Raw genomic sequence first — 25,367 nt, forward strand, 5'->3', positions numbered from 1 at the left:
TCAGGAAGATCCCAGGAATTGAACCCTGGAGAAGGGATAGCCTCCCCACTCCAGTATTCATGGTCTTCCCTGAAGGCTCAGACAGTAAAGAATCTGCCTGCAATGTGGGAGACCTGGGTTGGGAAGATCCCCTGGAGGAGGGTATGGCCACCCACTCCTGTATTCTTGCCTGGAGAATCCCGTGGACAGAGGAGCCTGGTGGGCTACAGTCCATGGGGTCTCAAAGAGTCGGACACGACTGAGCGATTAAGCATGGCACAGGTGTCCAGTGGAGAACTTCAGAGCCCCAGAACATATTCATACGCTGCTACTGAATCCTTGAGCTTCAGTATGCAGGCATCATCCATTTTTCTACTTCTTCTCTACACTCTCCCCTAGCCTGCCAAAGCCTCTTCCTTTTCCAGAAAATATTAATAATATGAGGCAAAAGGAAACTTCCAGAGTGCTGTTCATGTCACTTTTGAAAAAGCATTTATGTTCATCTTCATCCAGCTAAGATAACATTTTAAGAAGATTTTGAGATACATTTTACTCTCTGAGAACTGGCGTGAGTGATGGATCATCATTACTGTAATTAATCACTTCTTGTAAGGATGATGAAGATTTGTGTGGTTTGGCCAAAATATTGAGCCTCCATTAAGACATATTTTCTCAATTATTCAACTAAAAACCCATCTCTGGAACAACTTCACAAAGGATAACTTCGTTTTAATCTGTATGTCTAGTGCCTTACTTTCTATGAGGTCCAAATGGATCTCAAGTCTTTTTCTGGGCCATTGACATGGAAAATGATAGTTGGCAGTCAACGGTCATTAAAACTACATTCTTAGGTTGATGCTATAGCATTGGGTAGCCGTTACTGTCATGTTGTGAGTGAAAAAGGTAGAATCATAGTATTTTAAAAATGGAAGGGAACTTAGAAATAATTTTGTTCAACTCCCTTGCCTTATAGATAAAAGCAATCATATAACAATTTGTCATTTTATACCCAATTTAGAAGTTTTCAATATTCTTCTATAAAAAGAAGACATACAATCAAATAAGGTACTATTCCTTGCAGAGACAGTTTATTTGAGCATTTAGTTTCTATTCCATTTAACCATTGCACTGGTGTATCTGGTGGTAATTCTTTTCCTTGATTTATAACGATCCCAGGTACATTTTATACTCCATCCATGAAATGACAGAAACGCCTAAAAAATAATTCACATTTTAGTAAAGAATTCCACCGAAATTCTTTCTTGGATGGGAATATTTTGCAATAAAATGAAATTAGGTAGATAAAGCAATTTCTAAAATAGTGGGATTGTTAGAGCACTGATAAAATTAGGTGAAGTCTGAATGAGTATCTTGAATGGCTGTGGAGGAGGGGCTCAAAGATAAGAAATTTAACTTTATGTTTTTTTGGATAAATGCAGTAACATTTAAGTTTCTGAAAACTCAATCAGAATGTTCAAATGTACTTCCTACTGATTGCCTTGTTTCTCCTGTATCATGTTAAACCAGGCTTGGCTCTTCATGACTCCCCAGGGATTTCCAATTCTTTGCCCTTCCTAAGAGCCATCTGTTGCATTGCTGTTCCCACTAGATCTGACATAAACATTTATGTGTGAGTTCATCTCCAGCAGAGACTGTGCCTAGTAAATTCCTGCAACTCTGTACCGCCCAACGCTTAGTTACTAAGTGTATTTTTTCTCAAGGTATCTTCTCTGAGAAAGGTTATATTGTGGAGCTAATTTAACTGAAGCTAGCACACAAACTTTTTCTAATTAATTAACACCTTGGTGATAAAGGTGGTGGTGGTCACTGAGCACCAAGGTAAGAGCTCTTTTCACAGATGTTGAAAATCTTCATCTAAACAAACAAAATGGTCATAAGAATTGAAAATATTCATACAGTATTCTTCCCATGAGTCAAACTCAGATAATGGAGATCTACCAAAGGGATTGTATTGACATAGTTTGTTTAAGGGCCGTCAAGGCACCATTGACTAGAAGCAAATTGGTTATAATTCACTTGAGAATGTTGTGGTGCCTGTGTTCATCGTCTTCTGAAGCTGGCTTATAAAATCAAACCAGCGTCCTCCTGGACATATTTAATAATGCATTCAAGCCGGCATTTTGCCAAATCCCTTTGAGACAGTATTAAATTGAAAGATATTTTAAACATTCATTTTTATGAATGTCACATAGGTAACGACCTTGTCCAATTCGCAGAGCCTAGTACACAATGAAGCATTGACTAACAGTTTATTAGAGTAAAATGGGATTCATTTTTCTACATTGGATATTTATTTGCCTCAGTGTGTTATTTCAATTTTATAGAGTTTTTTGTTCTGCTTAAGAAATTAATACATGTTCATTGTAGAAAATTAGAAAAATGCAAAAGAAATGAGGAATAATTTAAAAAAATAACTTGATTCAGAAAAATGACCACTATTTCTATTTTGGTCTCAATCTTTTAAAATGAAATGTATAAATACATATTTATTTTTACATATTTTCATTTTTTATAGTTTTTAAATTTTATTTAAAATTTTGTATCAATTGTTATAAAATTAAACAATACATATTGCATAATTTAATATTTTTATACAATGCATTTAATGGAAATATTAATATAATGTGTGAGGTATTAATTTTATGTAAGCAACATAATTTATTTCTCTATAATTGGGTACTTATGTAATTTCTCTTTGTTGCTATTATGCAAATATTATTGAATATTTGTGTTCTTAAATTCTGGTCTTTTTGTAATTATACAAAATTTAAGCATAAGATTCTCTCTCATGCCAAATTCCTAGAAACAGACATTTGGATAAAAGGAGGGGAGAACTGTTAACTACTCTTGCCTTGCAGTGTCAAATTGCTGTCCACAAAATTTGATACAATTCTTTCTTCACATTATCAATTTAGGAGAATCTGTTTCCTCCTCCTTAATTAATGTTATCAATTTCTATAATATATTATCAGTTTATAACCCATGTGTTTCTATGAGAGAAAAATATTTTGCTCATGATATTATAATGTCTAAAACATTTTAATAAGCCTTTTACTTTCCCAATGTAGTATTTGTATGTATAATTTATAGGAAACTGTGATAGTTCCTACTTTTCTTTCTCATCTCATATTGGAATAATTTAACATCAAATATTTACTGAATGGCTACTATGTATAATGCCTCACTAGAATAATAATGAACAGAAACGCCAGATTCATGGAAAATTGGAAAAGGTGTGTATAATTAGGTATCAGGTTTGGCCCATGACCTGGAAGGCAGACCTCTGGATACAGACTGGGGACAGTAGTTGGCCCTCCTGTTAGCAGAAGTGGTATTTTATGACACAGCTGGGACGCACAGGTGTGGACAAATCAGAAGGGACAAGATTGTTAGATAGTAAACTAGGGAATTGGGCTTCCCTGGTGGCTCAGTGATAAAGGAATCCACCTGCCAATGCAGAAGACACGAGTGCAATTCCTGGGAAGATCCCCTGGAGAAGGAAATGGCAATCCACTCCGGTATTCTTGCCTAGGAAATCCCGTGGAGAGAGGAGCCTGGCAGGGCTACAGTCCATGGGGTCACAAAGTGTCGGACACGACTTAGCAACTCAACAACAACAAAGCTTGGGGATTGCCTGAGGATACTCAGTGAGCTAATCCTTGAGAAATCATGGATGAAATCTTTCATCCATGATTTCATCCTTGAGAAATCTCTATCTCCTTGAGAAATACCTACATCTTGCCTAGAGAAATAACAGCCATATTTTTCAGGGTCAATGTTCAAATTCTCATTGTTATTAATTTTTCTTATTTTAGAAAATGCCATTGGATAGTCTGCTCACAAAATACATATTAAATTAAAGCACTATGTATGTATTAAATATAAATATCTTTAATACTACTTTAATACTGTAACTACTCCTCAGATCCCTTTTACACATAACAAAATAGCCAACTTTGGTATTATTTATCTTAGCCACTTTGGCATTATAATCATCTTCCTTGTTCTGAAGCTAATTTTATTTCTAGAATTTGGAATTTCTTTGTATGATGAAGTACTAATGGTAACTTTACCAACATGGAAAGTGTAGAGAATTCCTCTGGGGCTCCAAAAGAGTTTTGCTCTTTTAACCTTTAACTTTATAGACACCTAAACTACTTTAAAGTACCAAAATATATAACATTAACAATGCATTTATTTGTAAATAGGCAAGAGTGCATGGTGGGCCCTTCAAAATAACATCTTTATTTTCTGTAGCAATTCACAAACCACTTGGCATACACTATTTCATATAGTTATGGCAAAATAATTCACAATTTATATATAAGGAAACTGAGGCTCAGAGAAATCAAACTATTTGTCATAAGTACACAGCCTATAAGTAGCATAATCATAGCCAACTACACACTCCTATGTATAAAATAGATGACTAATGAAAACCTACTGTATAGCATGGAGAACTCTCCTCATTGTTCGACTGTGACCTAAATAGGAAAGAAATCCAAAAAAGAGAGGCTTCCCTGGCAGCTCAGATGGTAAAAATCTGCCTGCAATGCGGGAGACCCGGGTTCGATCCCTGGAGCGGGAAGATCCTCTGGAGAAGAGACTGGCTACCCACTCCAGTATTATTGCCTAGAGAATTCTATGGACAGAGGAGCAGAGAGTCAGACACGACTGAGCAACTAACACCAACACAGGGAACTCTACTCATTGCTCTGTGGGGACCTAGATAGGAGAGAAATCCAAAAAAGTGGAGCTAGGTATACAAATAGTTGATTTACTTTGTTGTGAAGCAGAAACTAACACAACATTGTAAAGCAACTATAGTGAAAGTCGCTCAGTCCTGTCTGCTCCTGGAGACCCCGTGGAGCCTGCCAGGCTCCTCTGTCCATGGAATTATACAGGCCAGAATACTGGAGTAGATACTCCAATTTGAAAAAAAAAAAGATCCTCTTTCTAGATGTATGATTATAATGTATCAATACATGTATTGATTTTATTGTATTATAATTTATCAATACATATATTAAACATATAAATATTACATATTTATAAATATACATTTGTATATCATATAATTATGCTATCTAATGTATATGTAATATATATCTAGAAAGAGATTTAATATAAGGTATTAAGGTATTTAAAATGGTAATATGTATAAAATTATATCTATATCTGTATCTGTATTCTATTGGTTATGTTTCTTAGAGAACCCTGTCTCATATAACCATAAACATCCTTATTTTCTGGTTGTGCTGGATGGGATGATGATCCTTCCACCAATATTCACATTTTAATCCTAGAAGCCTGTCAGTGTGACCTTATCAGGAAGGAGACTTTGCCAAAATGATAAATTTAAGTGTCTCCATATGGAGAGATTATCCTGGTAGTCCCTAAATGTAATCACAAGGTTCTATATAGGAGAGAGCAGGAAGGAGATTTGATTACAGGAGAAGATGATACTGTGATGACAGAAGCCAGACACTAGGCGCTGGATTTGATGATGGAGGAGGGCCCCCCTGCCAAGGAATGGAGCTGGCCTCTAAAAGAGGGGAAAGGCAAGGAAATGGATTTCCCCCTTGAGTCTCTAGAAGGAACCAGCCCTGCCTTCAGCCTGCCTTCAGTCCAGTGAGGCTGATTTTGGACTTTTGACTTCCAGAACTGTAAGAGAATCAACTTGTCTTGTTTGAAGCTGTTAAGTTTGTGACAATTTGTTGCAATAGTAATAGGAAAAAATTTGTAGGAAAATAGGAAATAAGAGGAAAATAACAGTAATAGGAAAGTAATTCCTATTACAATAGTAACAGGAAATGATAAGTGATGAAAACTATTCTGAACTTAGTTTTCCTCTCTCCTGATAAAATTCCTCTACTCTGTGTCTCTTAAGCATTTCACAAGATGCATTTGCTTCTGGAAATCCCAGTCCCATAATCTTGAGAGGTCATCCTTTACAGAAAGTCATGTGGATAGGGCCAGGTGTGAGTCCTGGGGCTTGATGAAAGTCTTACTCAAAGCTTCTGGAATGGACCCAGGAGAAGGCAGTTAAGGATCTGTAGGTCTGGTTGGGCTCCAGGCAAGTTTGCCTGTGTACACGTGACACGGTGTTCCTCTCAGTACACAGTGGTCAGTGGTCAGTCCTTAGGAGGGAATAAGACAGCCTGAATCTTGGCTCTTGGTCCCCTGCTCACTCATACATCAGCATACGCAAGTAGATGATGGATAAACCAAGACAGCAGGCCTTGTTCTCTGTGAAATATCCCTCCAAAGTGCAGTAAATTTCTAGAATAATTTGATCAAAAGAGAGACATCTGAAACGATGAAACCCAGAAATTGTCCAGGGAAAAAATTTAACATAATTCAAGAGTAAGTTTTTTGGTTCATTTTTAACAGACCAGAGGTAAAAAGAAAAAAAAAAAGTCTAACACCTGAAGCTTGGGAATCTATGCTTTATTCCCCCTGTGCGGCATCCCTAGGCTTTTCTCAAGTCAGAACTGACAAGAGAATGCTGACCATAAGCCAGCTGCTCTTTCCTGGCAGGTGAGCTGGCCACAACGAGGCAGACATATCAGGGAGGAAATACCAACTTTCACTTCTTTTTTGCTGGCTTAAGACTTGTTAGTTGCTTGATCAGCTAAGAAATCTAAATTGCAAAGCACAGAGTCTATACTTCTGGATAATAATCTGTTTACCCCTGGGAGCCCTGTCCTCTGCTTGACTCATTTGCTGCTCTTCTTTGAGTCACAATCTACTTGAGATGACATAGCCTCTTTAAAAATTGTTTTTAATTTATGTATTTATTAATTTTGGCCGTGCTGGGTCTTGGTTGCTGCTGTGTTGGGCTTTTCTGCAGTTGCAGTGAGTGGGGGCTGCTCTCCAGCTGTGGGGCATGGGCTTCTCATTGTGGTGGCTCCTCTTGTTGCGAGCACAGGCTTTAGGTGCACAGGCTTCAGTAGTTGTGGCTCATGGGCTCAGCAGTTGTGGCATATGGGCTTAGTTGCTCTATGGCATGTAGGATCTTCCTGAATCAGAGATCAAACCCATGTCTTCCGCATTGGCAGCCAGATTGTTTATCACTGAGCCACCAGGGAAGCCTGACATAGCCTCTTGAAGTGACTTTTCTGTGTTGCTCTGACTTGCAGGGATTTCAGGATGCAGAATTTTTACCTTTGACTCACAGCTCTCCTTTTTCCTTTGAACACGGACTAGGAGCAAACCTAACGATTACAGTAGTCAATCTTTACTCATTTTGAATCTCCTAAGAATTGTGGTCAGTCAGCTTATAAATTGTAGGATGAGTTCTTTCTTGGAAGTCTCCTTGGAAGGAAATTGAAATAAGCCTTAGAAAGGCAGTTCTGGGCATCTTCTATGGTTGAGATAAAGTATTTGAATCCTGCATAATTGAGTTATTTTCCCAGAAGATTATCAGCTGAATGGCTATAGACTTCTATTGGGCTCTGCTATTAGTTTATCAGGCTTGATCAGAAATAGACACGGAGGGGACATAGTCTGTGCTCAGGCTAGATTCTGACAACATGTGGAAGAAGAGTGGGTCACAGAAAGGATCTGAGGCTGCAACGTCTGCAGTGAGCACTGTTTAGTCTGTGATGGGGCAGCTGGAGAGAGTGAGGTCCCATGGAACACCTGGAAGAAGAGCTTTGAAGGAGAAGGTAGATCAACACCTCTATTTGATCTGCACTATGTGAGACATCACCTGATACTGGCTTTTTACTCAATGCCCTGATTTTTGGCTCTTTCTGGATCTCTGTCTCCTATCACTGTCTCTTGCTCCTTGGTATAGGAGGGGACAGGCAGGTAAGAGAAGGCACAGGAAAAAGGGGAATGAGAATGTGAGGATAAGGCTGACCTCTGGGAAAATTTCCTGTTACCCGCTATGTGTAGATAATTCAGGTTGTACACACAGTGGTGAGGGCAGCAACCCAAGTGGATTCACCAGACCTCCCCATTCTCAGCTCCCTGAGACATTTGGAATTATTGCCAGTGGTTGTCAATTGATATGTGCCATGAACATTGCCATTGTTTATAGACTGAATAAATAACGTTTGCCATCTACTAGTGCTACGTTTCAAATATAACAGAAAATAAATTTACTTTTAAATGCTAGTGAATTTATGTGAACTATTACTTTTTTATTCTTCATTTGTTCCCCAGTTTACCTTAGTAAAATAATAGTACCATTATGGGGACACCTGGAAAAGAAAGATTGTTTTTTTTCTTCAAATTTTATAAAAATACGAGTAGACAAATTCTGGCACCTTTGAAGGACCAAGTGTTTTGTTAGATAAACATAGCCATAACTTCCCCCAATACAGTGGCTATTCTGTCCACACAATATCCACTTGTCATTGGAGATGTTGGGGGGTGCATAATTTCCTCAGTTCTGCCTCACCACAGCGAAGATTTGAAATGATGGGCCAGTGTTACAGTTCGGTTACAGCTCAGAGTTTTATTTGGCAAGCAAAGGTAAGTACACCCTGGAGGCGTGAGGGCAGGCAACCCCAAAGGAGGGGCCTCAATCCATCTTGGCTTCCTCCTTTTGTTCATTTGTCTCCTCCCCGCTGAGCCTGCCCTGTGCAAATTGGGGATAGCCAAGAAGGGGGTGTGTTTCTTTTACCTGAAGTTCTCACTCTGGTCTGTGGGTTTTCTTTTGTTCTGTTTTCACGGGCTTTCCCTTTCTTTGTCTTTTAGCTACTGCCATTTTGGACTCCTTTTTCCTATTCTAACTACCTAACATTCACCCCTTAAGAGATGGGAGGCCCAATTCTTTGGGAGCAGGGTCGTTGAGGTCTCTCTGGCTACTTCCTGCTGAGCTGGGATGGCGAGGGGCATTGGTCCTCCCCTTCTTGCTTGTCTCAAGCCTCCAATTCCTTATAGCAGTGTCCATTTAAGGGTGAGTGGTATTTTCTGTGGTCAGGTATAGTTTTATATATCCTTGTTGAACTGGCACTGCATGTTGTGGCTTGTTGACCTGGGCAGAGACCAAACGGGTTAGACAGTTGATAATACATGGAACAATCATAAGCAGCATCAATATGGTGATAACAGAGACTAGTAGGAGCATTAGCCAACCAAATTCCCCTTCGCCAGGAGAAGGATCCCCAAAGAGAGATTGTAGCCACCCTGCGAACTCTCCGGCTCGTTCTTTGAGATCCTGTAGGATCTGAATGTTTTTCTTTTTCCTATCCTAACTACCTTACAGATGTGTTTTGTGTTCTTTCATTAAAATGTGCATTTGAGAGTTCACCTATTATCTTTCAAATTCAGTGGTTTTCCATCAGATAACTGTGTCATTTATAATTAAAATATAAACAAAATTTTTCTCTTTATAAAAAAGCATAGACTGAAAAGGGGGAAATGCTTCACTCTTCTGCCACTCAGCATATTTACTATTAATCTCTGGGTGTATTTCCTTCTATAACTTTTAAAATATCCATGATTATATATATTATTTTTTTTTATATATTATTTTTTAAAAGAGATTTTTTTCCTGGGTTCTCTGTATAGCTTTTTGTCTTTTTTTTTCTTTGATTTATGAATTTAGGATTAACGTCTTTCCATGAGAAGACATCTTGTTAAAATTTGGAATTCCTTATTAATTCATTTGCAAAAGAATCTGTGATTGAGGTAAATCCAAGTTTCTAGAGAGCAGAAAGAAATTCTTGTTTTCCTTTGAAAGCATGCCTGGAAGGTATGACAAGTTAAGATGATGGCTCAGATTTTTTTCTAACATGTCTTTCTTCCAACTAAATAATTATGCTTTCTTTCCTTATGCTGCATGTTCTTTTATGCTTTTATTCTTGGTCTGTGATTAAAACCTCTTTAATTAGGAACTAGAGAAATCACTCTAATTTAGGATTCATTTAAAATTTACTGGCCTGCACTTAATTCTAATCTTTCACTGCTTGTGTCCATTTACTAGGGTGATTTTAGCATTACATATCTTCCTCTTCTAAAAATAAGTTTTTTTCTGAAGCCTATTTAAAAGGCCCTCAGGATTGCATAGATATCAAACAGCACATTAGTATTTCACATTTTAGTTTAAATGAGATAGAAACTTGCAAACCAAATTTCCTTTAATAAAAACACAAGCTTGAAAATTACACTCTATAATATTTCCCTGGCTATAACCTCAGGAAGGGCAAAATGCATCTTCATAGGATAAATGTTAGACTGTAAGAATAATAAAATGAGCTCAGAGGAGAATAACAGAATAATTAAAGGCTTAGACAATAATATCTGTAGAGCAAATAACAGAATTGTATTTATTGCCTTGGTAAAATGGCTGTTAGTGATTATAAATAGAATTTATAATGGCAAATTGAATATTGACCACTGTTCACCAATGTGAAGGATGAAACAAGAACTAGAAGCCTTAAAATAAAGATCTAAGTCCTATCCCTCTAAAAGATTTTTTTAAGAACAAAAAAGTCATTTATTAGAAAGATAGCAAAGTTGATGGAAAGTGTATTGAACCAGCAGTGAGGAGATCTGAGTTCTGTTTGGGCATTGCCTCTGACTCATCAGGCAATCCTTCATACATCCTATTATCTCCCTGGATGAGCATTTACCATCTTTTAGATAAAAAGATGGATCTAAGATATTGATAATATTCCATCAGCCCTGACCTGCTCCAATCATGGTAATATCATTCTTGTCCAGTGTGGCAGAGACCATCAGTTACCTTTCCCACCATCTGTCTTCCCCTTCCACCTCAGAAACAAATCCTAATCATTTTAGCTGGCATAATTTTTCTTAGAATAAAAGCTGTATATCTTCGTTTCCCTGTAGTGCAGTGTGGCTATGTAACTAAGGACTATAATAGTAAGTGAAGCGGAAGCAGATGAATTGCATGGGAATCGTGGGAAGGTAGATTTAAGGGAGCTGACCTGGCTTCAAGGGGTTTCTTTTTTTGGTCTTCTCCTTTAGACACAAGACTCAGATGAGCTGGCTTAAACTTCAGAAATCACCTTAGACCATTAGGTAATCCTGAGAATGAAAGCAATTGTCTAGCTAATGGAACAAAGATAACATCCTGGGTCTCCTTAATGACACCATGGAGTCACCAAACATGTCCTGGTCTCTGATCTGTACTTTTTTACATGTGACAGAAGTTTTATCTATTTTTGTTAGGCACTGCTAATTGTTTCCCTCTTAAAGCAGCTCTATTGAATTCTAACTGATGCAGTCAATAAAATGTGATTATTGTTGATTTTTTTTTATTGTTGATTTAAAATCACTACAGCTAGCAATTATTTTGCAAATGCCAAAATGTAGTAGATGCCAAACATTGTTCTAGAGGTTTTATGGACATTGCGTGACTTGATTTGTCCAATATAAATACTTAGGAGTTGGCTATTATTATCTATAATTTACAACTAAGAAAATGGAAACTTGGAAAGATTAAATAGTGGCTACAGGATCATCATGGAACTCAAAAATGACCCAGCCTGGATTCTAAACCAGTTTGGGATGATTCCGAAGCCTGTTCTCTCCATCGTTGTCACTAGTTTCATGCAGTCATTCTTTGTGAGTAAAAGATGTACAAGGAGCACCATGTTAGCTGATATTTTGAGAGAGCCTTATAGAATTATCTATATGTAGACAACATGGCATTCAGTCTATTTCCTGAACAAATGTAGGAAACAAAGATCCATTATGCCTGCAGTAATGCAGGTAACTGTCCCCAAACCTTACTTAGACAAACATTTTAGCTTTGTAAGAGATTTCTTTAAATGGAAATAACATTCCTTGATATCAAAGACTATGTTGGGGATTAAATACAATGAAATACATACAGTTCATAGTGGAACACCAGGTACACAATAGGTGCTCAACAAATGACACCTGACACCATCATTATTTACGGAGTCCACAGCGATGTTGTGAAAATCTAAGGGAATCAGAAATATTAGGTGCAGATGTAACCTCTGCAACTTGGTAATTACATGAACAGTTTAGTCGTTTAACCTTGAGGCATTTAATTTTCTAAGGAATGGGTAACTTATTTTACAGAATTGTAATTAGAGGTGATGTTTTTCAAGTGCCCATTTCAATGCTTGACATGTCCTAGAATCCCAGCAAATGGAAGTATTCATATTAGCATTATTATGATTCTCAAAGGACTCTAATAAACTCATTTGCCAACAGTAATTTCTCATACGTTTATCAGCTCACATGGAAGAGTGCTTGCTTTGGGGTGTGGCTGAGTGACAGCAGTGTGTGTCTGCTTCAGAGGCTGCCGTGGGGAGGTTTCTGTCGGAGCAGACAGCTGAACTGCGTGCCGAGGCAGACAGTGCGCTGGGCCATTCTGCTGGCCCTGCCAAACTGCTGTGGAATTCAAGTTTGTCTCCCCCGATTATTGTTTCTGTGCATGCCTTGATCTCCTTTCTGCCTTTGCCCTGTAGCCAAAGTCGTCCCAATCTCAGGAGGCCAAAAGGAGACCGGTGCTTGCTGGAAACACAAGGCATATGTATCATGGGAGGGATGTACCCCCGGCTAGATGAGATGTCACAGAGTGGGTGTTCCCCGTGAGAACATTTTCATATATTTTTATTTATCATTCTTTTGGCAAATGTTCATTCTTTTGAAAAGTTTGTCTCATAAGAATCAAATAATAGAGAGTATAGAATGCAAACAAAGGTTTTTGTGTAAAAATATCACTTATTGAATTCTTTTCAACATTAACAGTGCATTGAGAACTCTATTGGAAGGTTGTCCCCAGCTATTTAGAGTGCATGACTCTCCAAGCCTCACTCAAAGTCCTAAACTAGTAGAAATGTTTCTCCATCTCTCCTGATTCCTTTCCCCTCCCTGTCAACTTTTATCTAAGATTAAAATATTTACATACCTTTTTTTTTTCTCATTTAAAAATTTCCAAATTTGACCACATCCTGCATGGAAAAAAGTGTGACTCTAAACTCTTGCTTCTAGGCTGCTCATGATGAAGAATCCACTGGAAGCTCTGGAGGACAGGTGCTCCTGGTCTAATGTTACATAGCTCTCCTCTCAACTTACCGCCCCAGGAAAGGAATTTTCGCCAGAGCGGGCGGGAGCTGAGGAAGTCTGGGCGATCCACGACGAACCATCTGAAATCATTTTCCCAGGCAGCGGAATAAACACCTAGCCAGACGTTACGTTGCTTTTCAGAGAGGTGAGTCCTTTCCTGTTTCCTAGCTGCCATCTAGAAAACTCTAAACAAAAATTAAGCTGTTGGTGCATGCATGAAACCTTAAAGCAAGAAACAGTTCTTTAATTTTAAAGGAAGCCCTTTTTTGGGGTGGGGTATGGAGTGGGGGTAGGTCTGGGTGAGTCATTAAATTGTGGTTTTGAAATCAAGGTCAGTTTTCTTTGATGATAAGGTATGTGTAAATCAGAAAGGCTGAGATTACTACAAAAGAAAAAAAAATGTGTGGAGGATTGAGTGGTTTAACTGTGCTTACGTTCTTTTTATAACTGCATTCTTTGAAGGCAAATGTCAAGTTCTGTTTAGATTTTGTAGAGAAAACTTTCAGAAAATCTAGCTTACTTGAAGTATTTCTCTCTCTCTGCTTTTTCTGTTACCATTACTCCTGCCACCTCTGCAAGGATGACATTACAAACAGCAATGGTGTTAGCTTAAGGGCTGCTAGACTACAGGGGCCCTCGGAGTGCAAACTATGCTTCTGACAATCAGTTCCACACCTGCCATTATTTCCAAGGGTGTTATTGTCATGTCTCTCTGATTACTTCTTCTTTTGGGCTCTCATAGCAATTTGTATGTAACACTATTGTATGTAACACTATCAAATCACTATTTAACTAGCTGTTTATGTGTCTTCCGTACACATTTTTTTTTGTATCAGAGAGCACTATTTCAGCAAAATTTTTTGTTTCCGGGGACTGGACTAATGCTTGGTACATGCGTGTATACTAAGTCACGTTAGTCATGTCTGACTCTTTGTGACTCGATGGACTGAAGCCCACCAGGTTCCTCTGTCCATGGGATTCTCCAGGCAAGAATGCTGGAGTGGGTTGCCATGCCCTCTAGGATCTTCCTGACCAAGGGATGGAACCCTTGCATCTCCTGCTTTAGTAGATGGGTTCTTTACCTCTAGCGCCACCTGGGAAACCCAACTTGGTACATAGTAGGTGTGCAATAAATTTTTTATTGATTGAATGAAAGTTCTCTAGGCCATGCTCTTTACTTGTAGACAGAGAACCTTAGGGTGTAATTGGATTTAACATTTGATCTATGGAAAACATTTAGTGAAAGTGTTCTAGCAACACTCTTTAACAGAATAAATTTCAATGTGACATGTAAGAATGTATCTAACCCCGAAATTAGCTTCTTAATCCATGATGAGCTATTACAGCAGGTTGTGTCTGGATGTACTGTATTGGCTCACTCTGGGTGTGATATCAAATCATTTTCCTGCTTTTCTCCCCATCTCAGATGTTCTATGGAGCCCCTGTCAGAAGTTCAGGGCCAAAGGGAGGGCCGGGCACAGTGTTCCACTTCCACAGAGCATCTCTAATTCAAGCAGAGACTGTAACCTTCATCAGGTCCACTAACCTATACCATTCAATCCTTGCTGGTGATTTTCTCTGTTTCCACGTCTGGCTCTTTAATAAATACAGCACTTCATGTTCAGCTCTGCTTCTTGGAGCTAGTGAGTCTGGGTGAGTTAGGGCTGCTCCTGCCACTGCTGGTAGGCTGATCCCCCAGGGGGAGTCTACTGCTTGCTGAATTAGCCATGTCTGCTGAGTCAAGCTGGTGGTCAGCTGATGCATTGAAGGCATGTGTATGTGGCAATTGAGTGCTGCTTACCCACGAACAGAAGCATTTATTCTACCAACTTCTGAGAATGTTGGCAACTGAAGAGTTTGCAAGCTGTTGTTAGAACTGCATCACAGTTGAACTCTTTCATCCACCCAATCCTACTTCTTTCAATTCTCCCCGGGGTATTTGTCCCAGAAACTCCCTGAGGGCAAATCTCCATCTCAGATAGGTTTCCCAGAGAACCTCACCTAAGACAGGTGGGAACTCAAACCTACATACCTGTTGAGACTTCATGGTAGATGTAGGGAATAAATGTGGGAGAAAGGGAATGAAGTCAGTACCTTATAGACACATGACAACTAGTTTTGCAGGCTCATATTCATCTGGGTCCCTGAATTCTCCCAGGCTCCAGTGGGAAAACTCTGACATCAGCTATGATCAAAGTCCTAGCCTTTCACGGCTGAGAGCCTGTGGTAATCATTACCACAGGGAATGTCCTGAGCTGAGAGTCATCAGGCATTCATAAAAATCCATCTTTGGAAATCACAATAGGGAAATAAAAAAGCAAAATTCTTAACATTGAGTAAACTTGAGCTCAAATCTTTACTCTTGTAATCATGAGGTCAATAATTCTAGGTTATTTATTTCATCATTCTAAGTTTCAGTGTATTTGTTAGATGGTGGTGTTGATGATCGTAATAATAATGGGCTTCCCAGGTGGTGCTAATGGTAAAGAATCTGCCTGCGAATGCAGGAGATGTTAAGAGATGTGGGTTTGATCCCTGGTTCGGGAAGATCCCCTGGAGGAGGAAATGGCACTCCGCTCCAATATGCTTGCTTGAAGAATCCCATGGACAGAGGAGTCTGGCAGGCTACAGTCCATGGGGTGGCAGAGTTGGACATGACTGAGCATACTAATACTACTAAAGACCATTTGAAATAATTCTTGTGATGTTTAAAACAGAAAGCTCATGCAAAGTATACAATTCCTGACATATTGAAATCACATGGGATTTTTAATTAAGAGATTCTAATTCTAGGCTTGAATGTATTATTTCAGTCAGTTCAGTCGCTTAGTCTTGTTGACTGTACTATTTATTCTCTATCTGAATGTACTATTTATACTCTGTTTAAAGACTTTGTGGGAGGACTTCCCTGGTGGTCCAATGGCCGAGACTCTGTGCTCCCAATGCAGGGAGCCTGGTTCGATCCCCGGTCAGGGAACTAGATCCAACATGCTTGACCTGAGATTCTGTGTGCCCCAACTAAGACCTGACACAGCTAAGTTAATTAATTAACTAAATATTTTTAAAAATACTTTGTAGGATGGGCTTAATAATCATCATTTCAAGATAAAGTATCGCAACTTTTGTTGTAGAAACCTCTTCTTTCCAACAGACTCAGAATCTTCTGCAGCAGTTTCTAGCCCCTTCTGCATATGGCTATCCATGTTTTATATGAATGTTCTAGCTTGTTGCATATTCTCCTTAACCTAGAGTTATGAAAATTTATTCAAATCCTCAGTGAGTTAACCAAACTTCAAAGAGAATATTTTCATCTCTGTTCAATAGGTTCTCTGTAAAGTAGGGGGCGGGGGGAGAAAGCCTTATGATGAAACCCATGAAAACTAATGTTTATCTCAGGCTTTCCTCAACTTTGAATGTTGTGCTACTTCTAAGGCAATCAAAGGTTTCCAAGCAAGTTTATACCCACACTGTTTTAGAACTCTGAAATTTCCTGTGTGGAATCTTTAGACTGGCCTGTGTACATAGTTTTTGTGCGCATGCAAAGGGCATATGGTTGGATGGCATCGCCGACTCCATGGACATGAGTCTGAGCAAGCTCCGGGAGTTGGTGATGGACAGGGAGGCCTGGCGTGGTGCAGTCCAAGAGGTTGCAAAGAGTTGGACACAACTGAGCGACTGAACTGAACTGAAAGGGCATATGAGCACCCAGGTCCTCGATGGCACATGCTTCTCATTTCACACGAACCTCCACCCAGTCCTGGGCAGATCCACGGCCCCTGGCGTTCCAAGTCAGCAGATGGCACCTGCTTTCTCTTCGCTCTTGGGCAGTAAGTGGTGTGGTCACTACCTCCTTACTGGGGCCCCCTTTTCCTGTCAGGACCCCATCCTCCGGTTTCCTCATTCCCTCTTAGAGGTGGGTTCATCTGGGTTTCTTCCCGATTTAAGTGTTACGAAGCAGAAGCCATCGGCTTGGTCTCAAAACTCTGGGCAGGCCCTTGCCAACCAATTCAGCTCCACAGACCCGCTGGTGTCTACCATTCCCAGCAATATCCTCCTCTTCTTAAAAACACCATGTACATGACTTACCAGGAAGTAAAATGACTAATATGTATGGGAATACCTTTTGAGTGTGATGGCAAATATGAGTGAGATAAGGGTTAAATATTTACCCTAGACAGAATTCGACTCTGCAGTTTTCATACTCTTGGGTTTAATGGGCGGATGGAGGTGAGGGAAAGGAAGTGAGGGAGCGGTGATGAAGAGAAGAAAGCAGGAAACTCCTGCAGGTCTGCCTCCTGCAGGTGCTTGTGACCCAGATCAGGGCAGAGCTGGGCAGCAAACTGGGTCTTCGTTCAGACAGACAGGCTGTATCCTGGCTGGTTCTCTGCTCTTGCCCTTTCATTAGGTATGCACGGAATAAACTTTTTCTCTGGTGCCCTGGGCATTTAGAAAGCTGGTTCAACCTCCACACCACACCTCTGCCCTTCCCCCATTTATTTGTTTGTCTTTTTTAATCACGAACTGAAATGTAGAGAGAGATTCATTTTTATGGAAGTGAGTTCTTTTCACAAGGTCAGTTTTTGCCCATTACCCACCGAGAGGAGGACAATTTGAGCAAATGATCACCCTTAATTAGAAAAAGAACGAAGCTCATAATGACAACGGGCAATTTGAGTAATTAAAATTATTTTAGCCAAACATTGATTTCTTTTAAATTAAAATGTGCCTAGAAGCTTATTTATATTTTATATATATTCAAATGACTTTTTGGTTATTCAGTTTTTCTCATTTTAAACCACTTGTGAGCTGACTTTTCCATTTATGCTGGAGGATGTTCAGTATCTCAGAATAATAATTGAGAATGACCCATAAATACTTTAAATTTATGAACTTATCTCTTACTAGCTAAACCACGATTTCTTCAGTGTAATAGCTGGGGAAAAACATAGTAGAATTCTAGAGAAAACAGTTCTTGGCTTACGTTTTTATGTTCAGCAGCCTTATTATTGTTGAGAGTCCCTAAAATTAAAATGCAAAACTAAGCTTCTTGGCTCGGCTCGCTTACTTAACCTTAACAAAATAGAAGGGTCTGTTTCATTAATCAGAAGAACACCAGACATAGTGCATGAATTTTATCTTCCACTTTGTCCTCTGTATTTCAGAATGATGATAATAATAATAAAAGTCCTTGCATTTGGCAGCCAGACAATCATATTCTTTTTGTTTCTATCATGCTCCTATGTAAAATGAATTTCTCAGACAGACTAAATGCCTTAAGGGGCAAAAATTCCTATGATCCTCTCCCCAGGAAATCTTTAAAAATAGAATAAACTTTCATTTGTCTGGGTGTGGTTTTTTAAGCACAGTATGTCTTTGGCAGAGGGATAGTTGAGCTGACCTATGGATGTTGCCTGAAGCTGCACGATCACTTAGGTGGAGAATTTTCCCTTAATCTTTGCCAGGTTTAATTTATCACAACAACACATGTGCTTATAAATGTTGTGAAACAAAAACAGGGTGCAATCTTCTTTTCCATTGAAAAGTAATGAAACAGCTTATTTCTCAAATTTGGGAAAGTAAGATTACATCAGGAAAAAGTATGATTTTTTTTTTTTCCTCTTCAAATCTCTCCTGAAAGATAGTGAAATATGATAAATAGCATGCTACTTAAGACAATGTGTTTTCAAACAACTGGACCAAATCAGCAAAATGGAACCACATGCTCCTTCAAGACCACCTTCATGTTCCTCACTTGAATCTGATGCTGGGTGTCTGGACAGACAGAGGGGCCTGACAGTGCTCAGATGTGCTGATGGGCGCTGACAGGGTGGGTACTGGGTGAGGGCCAGAGAAAGCGATTTCACAGATACGGTTACAACCTGTTATGCTTACATCATCTGTCCTCCTGCTGGCCTCCTAGACACGTTGCGGGCAGCCACAAGTTCCCTGCTGTCCAATCTCCCCTGCTGGGAGTGATTATGCTATGAAAGTGTTCACTTTAGCATAACTCCAAAAGAAAAGAATAATATTATCATTTCAGTATGTTGATCATTAACTCACATACACACGCATACACAGAAGGTGACGGTCGATTTTTAAAAACTATATTTGTCTATGGGCAAATTCCAAATCACATTTATTCTCATATTTACCAGTTCCTTTTTTTCCTCTCTTTCAAGAGGAAGTCCAAAGTTAGTCTGTTTTTTTTTAACAGCCAAGCTTTTTTAAGGTATTAGTTACATTATGTTAAAATGCAGGCATGCGTGAAAATTGATTTTTTTTTTTAGTGGATTTATAGAACAGTGTAATTATCACTACATCCCAGTTTAAAAATGTTTCCATCACTCCAGTAAGTTCCCTGTGCCCATTTGCTGTCAATCTCATCTCCCACCTCTAGCCCAAGGCACACACCGATTACTTTCTGCCCCATAGATTCACTTTCCCTTTTTTTTTTAACTTATTTTTTATTGAAGGATAATTGCTTTACGGAATTTTGTTGTTTTCTGTGAAACCTCAACATGAATCAGCTATAGGTACACATATATCCCCCCTTTTGGACCTCCCTCCCGTCTCCCTCCCCATCCCACCCCTCTGGGGTGATACAGAGCCCCTGTTTGAGTTTCCTGAGCCACACAGCAACTTCCTGTTGGCTCTCTATTTTACACATGGTAATGTAAGTTTCCATGTTACTCTTTCCATCTCACCCTCTCTTCCCCTCTCCACATGTCCATAAGTCTGTTCTCTATGTCTGTTTCTCCATTGTTATCCTGTAAATAAATTCTTCAGTACCATTTTTCTGGATTCTATATATATGTGTTAGAATATAATATTTATCTTTCTCTTTCTGACTTACTTCACTCTGTATAATAGGTTATAGGTTCATCCACCTCATTAGAACTTACTCAAATGTGTTCCTTTTTATGGCTGAGTAATATTCCACTGTGTATATGTACCACAACGTCTTTATCCATTCATCTGCTGATGGACATCTAGGTTGCTTCCATGTTCTAGTTACTGTAAATAGTGCTTCAGTGAACAATGGGATACGTGTGTCTTTTTCAATTTTGGTTTCTTCAGGGTATATGCCTAGGATTGGGATTGCTGGGTCATATGGTGGTTTTATTCCTAGCTTTTAAAGGAATCTCCATACTGTCTTCCATAGTGGCTGTATCAATTTGTATTCCCGCCAACAGTGCAAGAGCATTCCCTTTTCTCCACACCCTCTACAGCATTTATTGTTTGTAGACTTTTTGATGATGGCCATTCTAACCAGGAGGCCTGGCATGCTGCAGTCCGTGGGGTCGCAAAGAGTCGGACACCACTGAGTAACTGAACTGATTCGGACTGGTGTGAGGTGATATCTCATTGTAGTTTTGATGTGCATTTCTATAATAATGAGCGATGTTGAGCATCTTTTCATGTGTTTGTTAGCCATCTGTATGTCTTCTTTGGAGAAATGTCTTAGGTCTTTTCCCCACTTTTCGTTTGTTTTTCTGGTATTGAGTTGAGTTTTTCTGGTATTTGGTTTTTGTTTTTCTGGTATTGAGTTGTATGAGCTGCTTATATATTTTGGAAATTAATCCTTTGTCAGTTGTTTCATTTGCTATTATTTTCTCCCATTCTGAGGATTGTCTTTTCACCTTGCTTATAGTATCCTTTGCTGTGCAAAAGCTTTTAAGTTTTATCAGGTCCCACTTGTTTACTTTTGTTTTTATTTCTGTTACTCTAGGAGGTGGGTCATAGAGAATCTTGTTTTGATTTATGTCATCGAGTGTTCTGCCTATGTTTTCCTTTAAGAGTTTTATGGTTTCTGGTCTTATATGGAGGTCTTTAATCCATTTTGAGTTTATCTTTGTGTGTGGTGTTAGGAAGTGTTCTAATTTCATTCTTTTACATGTAGCTGTCCAGTTTTCCCAGCACCATTTATTGAAGACGCTGTCCTTGCCCCACTGTATATTCTTGCCTCCTTTGTCAAAAATAAAGTACCCATAGGTGCATGGGTTTGTTTCTGGGCTTTCTATCTTGTCCCATTGGTCTATATGTCTGTTTTTGTGCCAGTACCATACTGTCTCAATGACAGTAGCTTTATAGTATAATCTGAAGTCAGAAGGGTTGATTCCTCCAGCTCCATTCTTCTTTCTCAAGGCTGCTTTGGCTATTTGGGGTCTTTTGTGTTTCCATATGAATTGTGAAAATTTTTGTTCTAGTTCTGTGAAAAATGTCATTGGCAATTTGATAGGGATCACATTGAATCTGTAGATTGTATTTGGTAGTATAGTCATTTTCACAATATTGATTCTTCCTACCCAGGAACATGGAATATCTCTCCATCTGTTTATGTCATCTTTGATTTCTTTCATTAGTGTCTTATAATTTTCTGTGTACAGTTCTTTTGTCTCCTTAGGTAAGTTTATTCCTAGATATTTAATTATTTTTGTTGCAATGGTGAAGGGGACTGATTTCTCTTTTTGATTTTTCATTGTTGGTATATAGAAATGCAAGTGATTTCTGTGTATTGATTTTGTATCCTGCAACTTTTCTAAATCCACTGATTAGCTCTAGTAATTTTCTGATCCTATTGTTAAGGTTTTCTATGTACAGTATCATGTCATCTGTAAACAGTGAGACCTTTACTTCTTCTTTTCCAATCTGATTCCTTTTATTTCTTTTTCTCTTCTGATTGCTGTAGCTAGGACTTTCAGAACTATGTTGATAGTGGTGAAAGTGGACACTTTTGTCTTATTCCTGATCTTAGGGGGAATGCTTTCAGTTTTTCACCATTGAGAATGATTTTTGCCATAGGCTTATCATATATGGCCTTTACTATGTTGAGGTAGGCTCATTCTATGCCCATTTTTTGAAAAGTTTTAATCATAAACGAGTGCTGAATTTTGTCAAAGGCTTTTTCTGCATCTATTGAGATGATCGTATAGTTTTTATCTTTCAATTTGTTAATATGGTGTATCACATTGATTGGTTTGCATATATTGAAGAATCCTTGCATCCCTGGAATAAACCTAACTTGATCATGGTGTGTGAGCTTTTTGATGTGTTGCTGAATTCTGTTTTCTAAATTTTGAGGATTTTTGCATCTATGTTTGTTGGTGATATTGGCCTGTAGTTTTCTTTTTTTGTGTTGTCTTTATCTGGTTTTGGTATCAGGGTGATGGTGGTCTCATAGAATGAGTTTGGAAGTATTCCCTCCTCTGTAGTTTTTTGAAAGAGTTTTAGAAGGATAGGCATTAGCTCTTCTCTAATGTTTGATAGAATTCTCCTGTGAAGCCATCTGGTCCTGGGCTTTTGTTTTTTGGGAGATTTTTTATTACAGCCTCAATTTCAGTGCATGTGATTGGATTGTTCATAATTTCTGCTTCTTCCTGTTTCAGTCTTGGAAGATTGAACTTTTCTAAGGATCTGCCCATTCCTTCCAGGTTATCTATTTTATTGCCATAGAGTTGTTCACAATAGTCTCTTATAATTCTTTGTATTTGTGCATTTTCTATTGTAACCTCTCCTTTTTCATTTCTAATTTTGTTGATTTGATTCTTCTCTCCCTTTATTTTTTGATGAGTCTGGCTAAAGGTTTGCCAATTCTGTTTATATTCTCAAAGAACCAACTTTTAGTTTTATTAATCTTTACTATTGTTTCTTTCATTTCTTTTTCATTTATTTCTCTCAGATCTTTACGATTTCTTTCCTTCTACTAATTTTGGGTTTTTTTGTTCTTCTTTATCCAGTTGTTGTAGGTGTAAAGTTAGCTTGTCTATTTGATGTTTTTCTCATTTCTTGAGGTAGGATCATATTGCTATAAACTTCCCTCTTAGAACTGCTTTTGCTGTATCCCATAGGTTTTGAATTGTGTTTTCATTGTCATTTTTTTCTGGAAATTTTTTTATTTCCCTTTTTCTTCTTCAGTAACCTCACTTTTCCTCTTGATAAGGGTGAAAGAGGAGAGTGAAAAAGCTGGCTTAAAACTCAGCATTAAAAAAACTAAGATCCTGGCATCTTGTCTCCTCACTTCATGGCAAATAAGAGGGGAAAAAGTGGAAACAATGATAGATCTAATTTTCTTGGGCTCCAAAATCACTGCTGAAAATAAAAAAGACACTTGCTCGTTGGAAGAAAGGCTATGACATCCTAGGCTGTATTAAAAAGCAGAGTCATCACTTTGTGGGTGGTATAGGTCCATACAGTCAAAGCTATGGTTTTTCTAGTAGTCATGTATGGATGTGAGAATTGGATCGTAGAGAAGGCTAAGTACAAAAGAAATGATGCTTTTGAATTGTGGTGCTAGAGAAGACACCCTGAAGAGTGCCTTAGAAGGCAAGAGATCAAACCAGTCAGTCCTAAAGGAAATCAACCCTGAATATTCATTGGAAGGACTGATGATGAAGCTCCAATACTTTGGCCATCTGATGTGAAGAACTGACTAATTGGAAAAGATCCTGATGATGGGAAAGATTGAAGGCAAAAGAAGAAAGGGGTGGCAGAGGTTGACGTGGTTGGATGGCATCACTGACTCAATGGACATGAGTTTGAGCCAGCTCTGGGAGATGGTGAAGGACAGGAAAGCCTGGCATGCTGCAATCCATGGGGCTGCAAAGAGTTGGACATAACTGAGTGACTGAACAACAACAAAAAAGAAATTTATAGATATCATATAAGAGAATACAATGCCATTTTTTAAATGCTTCTTTTACTTAGCATATTATTTTTGAGGTTTACCTGTAGTGTTGTACCAGTAGCTTGTGTTTTTTAAATTATTATTGATGAATGCTATTCCATTGTATGGGAATACCACATTTTTTTTTTCAATCAGTTTACCAGTTGATAGACATTCAGATTGCTCACAATTTGGGACTATTGTGAATGTGCTGCTGTGAGCATTACAGGTACAAATCTTTGTACGAAAGTCAGTTTTCATTTGGATGAATGGCCAATATTCATTGGATGGATAGCCAATAAAGGAATTTTTGTGTCATAAGTTTGCGTTTAACCTTTTTTAAGAAACAAAAATAATTTTCCAAAGTGATTGCGTTATTTTTCATTTGCTTCAGCAATGGGCAGGGGGATCCAGATTTTCATCAGCAGTACTTTTTATTGTCTGAATTTTGATTATGGCCATCCTAGGGTGTGTGAAGTGGTATCTGTGATTTTGATTTGCATTTATCTAGTGATTTATGATGTTGAGCATCTTTTCAAATGCTTGTTGGTCATTTAGATTTATTTTTTGGACAAATGTCTATCTAGATCCTTTCCTTATTTTTCAACTGGAGGTTTTTATTATTGAGCTGTAGAAGCTCTTTATAGATTCAGGATGCAAGTCCTTTCTGAGATATATGATTTGCAATATTTTCTGTTAATCTGTGACTGGTATTTAATTTTAAAATTTAGAAAAAAGTTTTGAAATTTTGATGAAGTCCAATTCATCAATTTTTCTTTCATATATAATAATTTTAGTGTCATATCTAATAAATCTTTGCCTAACCTCTTTCAAAAATGCTTTTCTCTCATGTTTTCATTAGAATTCTTAAAAATTTTTCATTTACCTCTAGGTCTATGATCCATTTTAGGTTGATTTTTGTGTGTGGCATCTGATAAAGAGCTAAGATGATGATTACTGTTGCTATTTTTTTACATATGGGTATCAAATTATTTCAGCACCATTTGTTGGAAAAAAAGTATTCTTTCCCCCTAAATTTCTTTGGCTCTTTGTCAAAAATCAATTGACCATAAATATAAGGGTTTATTTCTGAATTTTCTATTCTATTCCATTGATTTATGTGTCGGTCCTTATGCTAATCACACTGCCTTGATTATTGTAGCTTTATAGGAAGTTTTGAGATTGAATAAAGTCCTCCTACTCTGCTCTTTTTTTCTAAGTGGAGCCAAATCTTACCTTAGTAATACTCCTTCCACCATAGGAAATAGTTTAATTTCTAGTCCTAAAAGAATTATAAAAAATCATGAAAAAGTGCTTTCATGTAAATTGATCTTTGCAACATAACAAGCCACCTCAAAACTAGTGGCTTAAAACACAACCGTTTGTTTGGCTTACAATTCTGAGTCAGCATTCTGAGATGTGCTTAACAGAACAGTTTTTCCCCTGATCTCGGTCATGTGTCTGTGGTCAGCTGCCAGTCACCGTGACTGTTCTGCTTCTGGAGGTTAACTGGGTGTCAGCTGGGGCAGTGTGGGTAACTGGGCCATGTGTTTCTCATCATACATCTGACTAGACTGAGCTTGTTCCCATGGCAGCAGGGTAGCCACAACAGCAAGAGGAAAGACTTCTGAAATCTCTGTTCACATCACTTTTGCTAATGTCTTATTAGTTAAGCAAG

The 25,367-nt window shown here is 38.3% G+C and overlaps 2 long non-coding RNA genes across 2 annotated transcripts in view; one reads left to right on the forward strand and one right to left on the reverse strand.

The window, feature by feature from the left end:
- Positions 1-8,464: 8,464 nt before the first annotated feature.
- On the reverse strand, positions 8,465-12,959 carry LOC122688024. Its single transcript, XR_006339306.1, has 3 exons — positions 12,869-12,959; positions 11,817-11,911; positions 8,465-8,989 (listed from the first exon to the last, which is right to left on the reverse strand). It is a non-coding gene; the product is annotated as an uncharacterized LOC122688024 (long non-coding RNA).
- Positions 12,960-13,003: 44 nt separating this feature from the next.
- The window catches only part of LOC122688023, a 69,870-nt gene continuing 57,506 nt past the window's right edge, over positions 13,004-25,367 (forward strand). The window contains exon 1 of the long non-coding RNA XR_006339305.1: positions 13,004-13,171. This is a non-coding gene — a long non-coding RNA (uncharacterized LOC122688023). The remainder of the gene's footprint in view (positions 13,172-25,367) is intronic.

The sequence above is a fragment of the Cervus elaphus genome, chromosome 32 (assembly GCF_910594005.1).
Source record: "Cervus elaphus chromosome 32, mCerEla1.1, whole genome shotgun sequence".
In the NCBI taxonomy this organism is placed as follows: Eukaryota; Metazoa; Chordata; class Mammalia; order Artiodactyla; family Cervidae; genus Cervus; species Cervus elaphus.